This window comes from Peromyscus californicus, unplaced genomic scaffold, assembly GCF_007827085.1.
Source record: "Peromyscus californicus insignis strain IS unplaced genomic scaffold, ASM782708v3 Scaffold_4__1_contigs__length_199733344, whole genome shotgun sequence".
NCBI lineage: Eukaryota > Metazoa > Chordata > Mammalia > Rodentia > Cricetidae > Peromyscus > Peromyscus californicus.
Genome location: NW_026294562.1, coordinates 150445327 through 150455390, shown reverse-complemented (window position 1 = coordinate 150455390; position 10064 = coordinate 150445327).

Below are 10064 nucleotides of genomic sequence, written 5' to 3'. Positions count from 1 at the left end.
AAGACTGAAATGCTTTCTCAAGAGACCAGCATGGTACTAGGTGGTGTTAAAGGAACTTACGCATGACCTGCTTTATGTGGAGTATGAAAGGTTGGTTTCCTGCAAACAGTAGAGTGCTGGTTAATAGATACTGAAGTTTAGGAGGCCGGAGACAGTATCAAAAGGCACAACACTGCAGAGAGAGAGAACAGAGCTCAAACTCTCCATGCTGACCACAGCTAGCAGAACGCACTATGGGTTTGACTACTGCTCAGCCAAGTTAAGTATTTTCATCACCAAAGTCAGAATTTGAAGTAGTGTATGTGCTCAGCTTCTTGACTTAGTCTTTCACAACGTATACACATATCCAGTCATAATCCAGCTGTACACATGTATCCAATCGCATTTTGATTGACAATGAAAGAATAAACAAATTTTAAAAAAAGTTTGAAAAGAGATTTGTCACTTTATAGCAATAAAGCGGAAATCTAGTTATCTTCAGTGTCATGGAGATGATACAGGATATGTACACAGAGATCATAGAGGTTATGTGTATTTATGCATCTTAATCTGAATCATAATATATAATTATGTCTCCTATTATAGAGCATTATGTAAGCATTAGAGGTAATGCATTAGGTGGTGGTGGTGGTGATGAGCAGAGCTGGTAATTTATATATAATTTAAAAGTTCAAACTAGCAAAAAAGAAGGATATTAGGATATATATATATATATATATATATATATATATATATATATATATAATTGAAAATTTCTCTTGTACTTGGAACTATATCTATCAGTTTGCTAGAACTGAGTACTTCTGGGTAATGACGAGTAGTCACAAAGAGGTGACTTGGCAGTATGAGACCAAGTTCAGTATTTTGGTTCTTTGTATGGATTTAAATTCTTTTTAAACTTTGAAAATCTAGATATTGTTATGAGTCGTGACAGACAGAGATATCCCTGAAGCCCTCAGAAAGACATCAGTATCTGAGGGTCCTCGCCTGGTTCCACTGTGAGACAGACACTGAGGAGGGGGGCTCTGCAGGCTGCAGCAATGCTGGGCAGGTCTTTCAAGTCCGAGAGGCCAGGGCTAACAGGAATAGAAACCATCTGTGCTCACACATATGGAATTCCCACTATAAAAATGCTTCTTCAGCTTTATTTTAGACTGAAAATAAAAAGGAAGAAAGCATACCCAGAACCTCTGCAATTTTAAATGATAAATGTGATAACTTAGGCAGAATATATACAATGCATTTTATATAATGTGGAACTAATATAAGGAAACCATTTTTAAAAGTTATTTGCGATTGACTGCTCTGTATGGCTCTACCATCTGAGCCTACTCCTATATGCCGAAAACATGAGAACTAACCAAACCAGCAGGAGGGATTTCTTTTCCTCCTCAAGGAACCATTTGCCAGGTAAAAATGTGGATAGTCACCCCCACCGTCTCTCTCCAAGCCCTGTTCAGCCAGAACTCCAGCTGAACTAATAGGGTAGCTGTGCAGACCTTCTGTGACTGTTTTGTTCTCCTGGTGATCCACACAGCAATATTCCAGTAGAAAGTGCAGCGCAGTTCGGGCACATGCTCTCCTTCCACATAGGCGGAGCTGGCGGAAATCAATCAGCAAACACTGAGCCCAGCATGCGCCCCTGCACACAGGTGCTATCAATCAAGTCGGATGTCACCAGTGTGGCTGGAAGTCAAAGCATCCAGTCTGATTTGAATCTCTCTCCCCAGGGCAATGTTTCTTGTAGCTGAAGATATGCGGCTTTTCTGTTGGTTTTGGTCGTTTCATAGTTTTGATAATTTTTATAGCTTAATTTTGATAGCTTATGAAACTAGTAAGAGAATCAGATTCCATAAAAAAGTATTTTCTCTGCAATCCTGTGATTTTTGTCATTACACATGCTATATACACTCTGAATTAAATGGGGTGCTGAGAAGTTAATGATCCATCCAGTATTTTAAGGACTCTAGACTGAAAACATACCTTCAAAGTTTGCCAATTCTCTTTTGAAAACAATTTTAATTTTAATTGTGTTTTCAAAGTTAGAAAGACCAGCTTTCTTTATAGAAACTGTCGACAAATATTGTATGTTACCATAGCTCATCTGCTTTTCAACACACTGGGAAAGAAACATCGTGATATCCGAACAAACAGCAAAATTTAACCCTTGGACCTCTTCTGGCTTTTATCACGTTAGGGCCTAAGCTCAAGTCATATGTGCTTACCTTTGCTTTAGTTTAAGAGTTGAAGAAACAATGACTTGATTAAGGCCTTAGTATATCATATTTATTATCTACACATTAACATACAAATTCCTAAACAGGATTGTATGAAAAGTAATAAATCAAAAAAGTAATAAGTTCATTTGGCATATATTAAACACTTAGAAAACATGTAACTTTGGGTCCTGATTACAGATTCAGTGAGAAAATGAATAATAGTGGTTCATGGCTTTCTAAGCCTCATGAGTGAATGAAATTGCTTTTGATAACTTTATGGAATAAGCAACTTGGAATCATGTAGTTTATTGTATGTTACATTGTTAGAGTAATTCAAAAGTTAACATGGCTTTTATGAAGGAATAAATCTTTATGTGATAAAATATTTGTCTTAGGTGCTTGTTAATTTCTTATCATGCTCAGAGTACTATACCACAGAAGCTATAGATTGGCTGAAATAGGACTAAATTCAGGAATGATTGAAGAAAACTCAGTTCTTTTTGATAAATAGATCTGTCTTGATGTAGACATCTGCCATTGAACTTGGAGGATAAGTGATGGCATGTTTGTGTGGGTCATACTTCCTCTGATTTGTAGAACATGAGGATATAGCCAAAATTATGTGTAGACAACATTCACACTCAACACTGTGTTGACCACACATAGTGGTCAATCATAGTGATGGATGGTCTACATGACTTCACACAAAAAGTTGTAGCTAAAGCTAAATGTGAGAGGATCTGACTGGTGGCATACATTTCTGGAAATCTGGGACCAAAAGAGCTCTCTCAGATTCTACACTTGGTCTTAGTCACCTATACTCAGTAGAAATATGTCTTACATAATAATTTTCCCCCTAGAATAAGACATAAGGACTAGAAATGACTCAAAGTAAAACATGTTTACAAGAAACTGCGTTTTATTAATTATAACTATAGATTAGTGCACAAAGTCAAAATGGTCTGTTGTATTAAATATATTTAAATGTTTCCTTAGGTATTTTACTTATAAACCTACCAATAGTAATAGGAGCATTTATTTATACATTAAGGTATGAATTCTATGAGCAAAATTCTCAGTAAGCACATTATTTCACTATGGCTTCACTCCGTAGCCCAGGCTGGCCTAGAACTCACCATGTACTTCAGGCTGGCTTCTAATTTGTGGTAATCCTCCACCTCAACTTCCTGCATGCTGAGGTCACCAGCTGAGGACTGATTTCCATACAAAGTATACACATCCAAGTACCAGACAGAGCGGGCTACATCCACACATTCTCATACATTTACTCGTCAGAGAATCTGACTTCAGTGGAGACCCCTCTCTATAAGAGTGACTGTGTGAGAAACAGAGGGGCCACACTTTTGAGGACTTCAGTGATAACTAAGGCCCAGGCTTGGAGAGCCGGGTCAATACCCTCTGCTGAAACTCTCTCATCTTCTTTAATGTCTCAAACATCTTCTACTAAGCAACCTCTGAAGGTTAGATGGGTGTTTTCCTTACTCCAGGTGGAACAATAAATAAATGCGTCCCATGGAAACGAATGAGGAAAGACAGGCCAGAGAGACTAGCACAGAGACAACAGACAGAGACTTCAGAGCAAGAACTCCAAAACGATCCGAGGAATTTCAGACACTCTTGAAACAAGTAGGGGGAAAGCTTCAATGCAGAAAGAAAAGAAAAATAATTATTGTATGTATTAGTACAAAGTGCTATTCATTATTACTCCTTCATGCATATATATAATGCCCTTTAATCATATTAATTTCTATGACTCCCCATCATTTCTCAAATAGCTCACCTTCTTTTTCAATGTCTTTTTAAAGTCTAGATTTAAAATGAAAGCCACATTACTGAACTCAAGTTCAGAGGACAAGGTCAAGGGCAGAATGAAGAGGCCAGAAAGAATCAATGCCCTCAAAGGTAAAACAGTAGAGACTACCCAAATGGAACAAGGGAGAGTAGATGAGGGGTGGGGATATGTGCTATGACAGATACATAAGGACCCGTTGATCCCAAACAAACAAAACTCTAGCATCACCACATTAGAGTCCAGGAAGGAGAAAGTAAGTGAGGTTTAAAAAATTCTAAAACAAAATGGTAACATTTTCCTTCAAATTTGGCAAAAGATACCCCCCATATATAGATTCAAAATATGATATGTAACTAAACAGGACAAAATTCTATAGAACTACATCCCAAAATAACATCAGCATAGAAGTTCCACAAAGGATAGTCAAAGAAAAAGTGGAAACAGTAGGAATTAACATTTTACCTGTGGAAGAAAAAGCCAGTGTAGATGACAGTTTTCATGAAGAAACCTGGAAAAGATGACAGTATCACAGAGCTCTTAAAGGCAAGAAGAAAGCCTGTCTCAAGTTGTGTCTCTGGCTAAGTAATAATGCACTGTCAGATGGAGGCCCACTAATGTAACATGTCACTAAAAGCCCCGTTCTAGAAAGCGTGAAAAGGAGGTTTTGAATAGCCATGTTCCTGGTGCTCTGTCAAAGAACGGCATGGCTCCCAACTCTATGCAGGTAAGATGGGAGCATTAAGAATGGTCCACGCTTTTCCAGAAACGGTGCTATACAAACTGGTTTTCAGGCCATTTCACAAGTTTTTAAACCATCTACCCCTGTTTCCTTCTGCCCTTTAGTTCCTGTAACATCAAAACAGATTCTCAAAAAAAAACGTTTTTGAATTATAATGTCGTGACAACCATGGTAATAATCCCTTTGTAGAATGAGCCAGTAAATCCAGCTATAATATAAATTTTTCAAATATTCTTCCTTAGCTAACGTCTGTAACAACAATGAAATCATTTTAAATCTACAGGGGCCAATTTAAACCGCACGGGGTTCAGGGCTTCCTGGCTATAATTAGAACATGGTGTCTGGGCTAGATGAGTTTTGGTTACTATAGCAACCCCATATGCACCCTTCATCTGCTGACCAGTGGACTATGCCATGTCTGCTGTAAATTGCTTATTAGTCACTTGTCATTTATTGTGTTGTTTCAACAATAATTCCAACTGGCCCTGTCAGAGACCCATGCTTTTGCATTGATTGGGGAACAGACCAGAAAGAAATGAATACACATTTGCCTGCACCTTTATCCCACTCACTGTTGCTTCTGCGCAGGCAAAATGCCGAGTATTTGTCTAAACTACTGTTCAAATTATTTTGCATTTTGTTTTTTACAATAGTATTCCAAATTATTTATGAAGTATTCCAAACTAGGAGATCTCTTTACTTTCAGAAGAGATGATAAAACAACTAATATGCATGATTTTACTTTAAAAATTTTTAATTGTTAATATATTAAAGACTGTCTAAAGCTCAGTTGTAGATACAAATTCAGTTACCATGTTTGGGTAGACTTTGTTCTTTTACAACTTCATACATGTGCACTGTGGATTCTATACCCTCCTCCCGACTCCCCTTCCATCCCTCCAGCCCCCCCTGCTCCCTACAAACAAACCTCTTTCCCCCACTTGTCTTGGTTTTTGTTCAGTGTCCTACAGAGTCTGACTGGGGACATTGGTGAGGCCAATTTAAAAACTAACATCAGAGATTTTTAGGGTACTGAATGTGTCTGGGACTTACAAAGAAATCTGGCCATTTTCTCCCATGGTTACATCTACATCCACTGAAAGCTAACAGCACACAAGCTGATATCCCTGAGGGCACTGTGTCAATATTCTAAGTATATGCATAGCCTCGCATGGAATATCTTACCAAAGTTATTGATATTATGTCAAAAGCTCAGTACAACAATGAATATTTCAGCAGCCGTCCAAGTCTGAGAGAGCTTTGAGCAGGCTCAGGAATGAACAAACCTAGTATTTACCTAAAATAAACCTGTTCTTTACATTCTACTTTCTCTATAGTCTTTAAAAATATGAGACAACCTGTTCTTTACATTCTACTTTCTCTATAGTCTTTAAAAATATGAGACAATTATCTCATAATATAAATATAGATAAATCATAAGCAAGGCATGGCAGCACACATCTGTAATCTCCACTGCTGTGGAGACAGAGCCAAGAAACCCTGAGATCAAGGTCAGCCTGGGCAACCCAGCAAGATCACTTTAAAACACAAAAATAGTTTATTATGGAAACTTGATTTTTAATAATTAATAATAATTTTTAGCACATTAAATCTCAACAACAGAGTGACAGAGTGCTTACCAGATGAATAAAATATTGCCACTTGAATGTAGAAGTGAAGGGTCATAAAGGGTATTGTGATAAACACAGACAAGAATTTGCCTTTGGAACAAGTTGTCTTTTAATATTGTGTAGAAGCCAATTCAAATTAAAACCCTAGGATCTACAGGTTACCACAGATGATATTCAGAGTTCAACAGAGTCTTCGTATCATAAGTAAACATAAAATGTAAACTCGGTTTTCATGCTATAACCCTGCGATTAGTCAGATCCAAAGGACACCCCAATTCCCTAAACTCCAAAGTTCCATATATCCAGAAATGAACTCAACCTACACTATAGGAGCATTCTCAGTGGGTAGAGAAAAGCCAGGATTCCTCAGGAACTTACGAAATCAGCTCCCATTTCTGAGAAGTCGTTTGTGGATATTTGGACTGCCTTTTGGAGTGTCCTTTGGACGTGAAAGTCACAGCATGTGGAACTTGTCTCAGGGTGGGGCTCAGATCACTCACTGTGTGAAAAGGCAGTGACACAACCACAGTGGGACTTCAGACACGGTAAGCCCCTTTTAACTCGAAACCTAACGGCAGTATGAAGAGCAATGAAGCTCCCGGAGCCAGCTGGAGCCAGCCATCACTGTAATGATTTAAGCTCCTTCCCTTAGGGCCGGACATGACGAAGTCAAAAGGGCACCCTTAGCCCACTAGGGCAATGAGCATCTGATAAATGAGGTGGTGCCACACTTTGGATAGAGTAATTGATCATTTCCAATTAAATCTGCAGAAAAATCAATGGTTGCTTCTTAGAGTGTTTACATCAATTAACTGTGTCAATAATGACTATCTTATATGCACAATGTTTGGAGAGGGATCACTCTGTTTATAACCTGTTTCTACTTTTGAACTTCAGCACACAGCATGAAGCAAAAGCATGAGAGTGAGAAAAAAAAAAAAGCCTTTTTGAGGGGAGGTCATGGATCTTATACTATGGCCCAGGCTAGCCTGAATTTCATAAGCAGCTCAGACTGGCCTGGGACTCATCCCTGACTGGCCTGAACGCACTATGTAGCCCAGGCTACCCTCAGACATAATCATGGCATGGATGAACATAGATTCAACTCTGAAGCAGTAAAATAACTCTGGGAAGCGTTTAAGGCTGCTGGGTTGAAATCTGAGAAAGTCACTATGTATTGGAATTGATTCTTGTTCAGATTCATTCTACCTGAATCACTTCTAAAATGGTTTACACTTCTTAGACAGATGACCCTGGTGATAATGCTGTCACCAAATCTTTGCCCTATTTCCATTCAGGCAAGCATAGTGATTAGCTACTTGTGAGTGTCCGCTGCAGCCTGGGGGGGGGGGGGGGGGGGGGGGGGGGGGGCGTGGTTCTGGCTGCTCAAGGAGAAACAAGTCAGAAGTGGTCTTGTTTTCACTGAGTATGTTGTCCAGAGAGACACATACAGAGTGTATGTACTCACAAGCAAGGGTCAAGGCAGCCAGCAAAAAGCAATTGCTTTCTCTTCTCTTCTGATCTCCACATACCTGGGCAGTTGGAAGGATACTGGGTGTATATGGGGGTCTTCTCCTTGAGTTAATCTTCCCAGGGAATACCTTTCAGACCTCTCCAGAGGCCAATCTCTTAGCTGATTACAGATCCAATCAAGGAGACAACCAAGATGCACAACCCAAGAATATCAGTTCAAAAAAATCCAAAACAAAACAAAGTCAAAACAAAAACACTACAAAACACACAAACAAAAAGTCCCATCAACACAGCAAGGTTTGATCTCCTCTTAAGGGACTTCAGGCTCTGAAATGCAATGCAAACTATAAAAAATGATGAGTGGCTAATGGCTCAGTGGTTAAGAGCATCTGCTGCTCTTGCAGAGGACCCACACTGGACTGTTCACAACTACCTGTACATCCAGCTCTAGGTGATATGATGCTCCTTTCTGACCTCTAAGGGTATCTAAACTAACATGCAAATATCCACATGCAGACACACATATACACACATTTAAAGATAAAGTAAATCTCAAATAAAAAACAATGCTAGAAACTAATCCTGGAATCATAAAAAAGTATGTGAGATATGTCACATATATAAGAGTACATGCCAGGCAATTTTAGAGGAAGGAAGCCAAATGAAATTTTGGACAAGGGATATTTAAATGTAAATATCAAGGCTTTGAATTGCCAAGGCCTTGCCAATACTATTTAGTAACATAGGCATTGCTGATATAACATAGATAGGTACCCACATCCCAAAACAATCATTTGAATAAAAAGAGAGGCATATAGAAAGAGAAACATATTTCTTCCCTCATAGTAGCTAGGCAGGTGATCCCTTCAACCTCTCCAGCCCTGGTCCCAGGTAACTCACTGCAGCACACTGATGTCAGCCCATTAAAAGGGAAAATGTGATGTAGGTTCTAGTTCTGCTTACTCACACGGTGCCCCAAACCAGTGTAACTGCAATGGAGTTGGGAAAATTTGCCCCCAAGGCTGGGTAGTCATTTGCAGGTAAAAACTGGGGCAGAATATCAGTAGGGAGAAATGGGTCATAGGAGACCAGCAGTTTCCACAGCAGCACAAACTGACATGGAGACAGCCAGGAAACAGCTTAGGGTATGGATAGTATAAACCTTCTAGTATAGGCCCAACCAGTCACAGGCAAGATTAGGGACATTAGGAACAGAGAGAAAGTGGCGGGGATGCAGATATTGAACCAAGGATCACTTTAAAATAGAAAAAACTCCACTAACAAAGGAACTGCAGCCTGAGGACTCCCTTCTCTGCCAATAAGGAAAGAGAGACGAGTGAACTGACGTACTGATTGTTAACTGAAAATCACATGCACGGCAAAACCACCTTCAAACATGAGCCAGGCAAGCATTTGTAGATACACATTAAAATGTTTATCACCATGAGGTGTTTCCCAAAAGAATCCTAAAATCAAGACAAATAAACAAAAACCAGTAAGTAAATGAATGGAAACACAATCTTGGAACTCACACAATCATCTGAAATGGAACTGATAAAAGTGTAAGTGAATCAAGATGCACTTTACGATATGAAACTAAGTTTTCATCTGTAACAAAAGTAAAGCAGCAGAAAATATGCTACGAGTGAGAGGCAACAGAATTAAAATTTCAAAGCCATGGAAACAGACACACAGATTTAGCTATATGTGCTGGTTCACACCTACAATCTCAGCATTTAGAGGCTGAGGCAGGAGAATCCTGCAGGAGCCTGAGCCTAGCATACGCAGACAGTGAGTTCCAGGCTAACTGGGCTACAGAGACCCTAAAACATCGAAATAGAATTCAGATACTGACTAACTTCATTAAAAAAAATAATAATAAATGCTGCCAGGGATCCAGGAGAAAAAGGAAAATGTATACCTTGATGAGTGATTGGAATAGAAATGAGTAAGAAAATGTCTAAAAACGCTGAAAACATGGCTGTCGCTCCTGTGTAAGTGCACAAAGGAATCCTGTCAGAATACAGATGTAAAAGAAGGTTTACAGAGATCAGTGTTAGAAAAAGGAATCTGAGCACAGGGAAATAAAAATCTGATATTGCGTTATATCTTAGAAAGTACTTAGGTCATAATGTATACTCAGGTTCTAACGCAGAATTAAAAATCTACATTATATGTCCTTTTGCTCT